General features: G+C 35.9%; 1 protein-coding gene across 1 annotated transcript in view; it reads right to left on the bottom strand.

Moving 5' to 3' along the window:
* Positions 1 to 335, bottom strand: part of LOC119585779 — a 4,813-nt gene extending 4,478 nt beyond the window's left edge. Inside the window, exon 1 of the mRNA XM_037934493.1 lies at positions 60 to 335. The gene's annotated coding sequence lies outside the window, so the exon portion shown is untranslated. The remainder of the gene's footprint in view (positions 1 to 59) is intronic.
* Positions 336 to 571: the final 236 nt, after the last annotated feature.

Here is a 571-nt window from a genome sequence, read left to right as displayed (position 1 = left end):
CACGCTAACTGAAAATTATAAACCCAATATATGGCAACATGAACAATTGAGTACACTACCTTTTTTCAGTCTTATTCAGATGAAAAGTTGTCCCTGGATTGTATGGACCACGGATAAACCCCAAAAGAGCTTTGTTTCTAATAATATATGAAATAAATATCAGTCTCTACAAATACACTTCTCTGTTGCCGGAAGTACGATAATATATTCTCTGAAAGAAATCTTTCACTCTCGTATAATTTCAAGTCTATGATATTAGCACGAATAACAATATGGTGTGTAGTGCACGAATAAAGTTAGATGTATACTGTTTGTGCTCTGAGTTTAGACTGAGGACTTTATACGGTGAGCGGATGTTTCTAAGGCGACAGAATAGTCATGTACAATACGTGTTTGCCGCGCGCAATACGTTGTGTTATCTATGACGTAATATTCCCAGCAAAACTACAGACATGTTTTGATCATGCCTTGTCTCTGTGTACACTTGTTGCCTGCAAGAATGTGTACATTGATAAACGTATATTCATGATGAAATAACAGGTTAATATTCCGGCATTATAGTCAAAAATGG

Source organism: Penaeus monodon, chromosome 20 (genome assembly GCF_015228065.2).
Source record: "Penaeus monodon isolate SGIC_2016 chromosome 20, NSTDA_Pmon_1, whole genome shotgun sequence".
Classification (NCBI taxonomy): domain Eukaryota; kingdom Metazoa; phylum Arthropoda; class Malacostraca; order Decapoda; family Penaeidae; genus Penaeus; species Penaeus monodon.
Note: the sequence above shows the minus strand (reverse complement) of the source record. Positions and strands in the feature narration are given on the sequence as shown.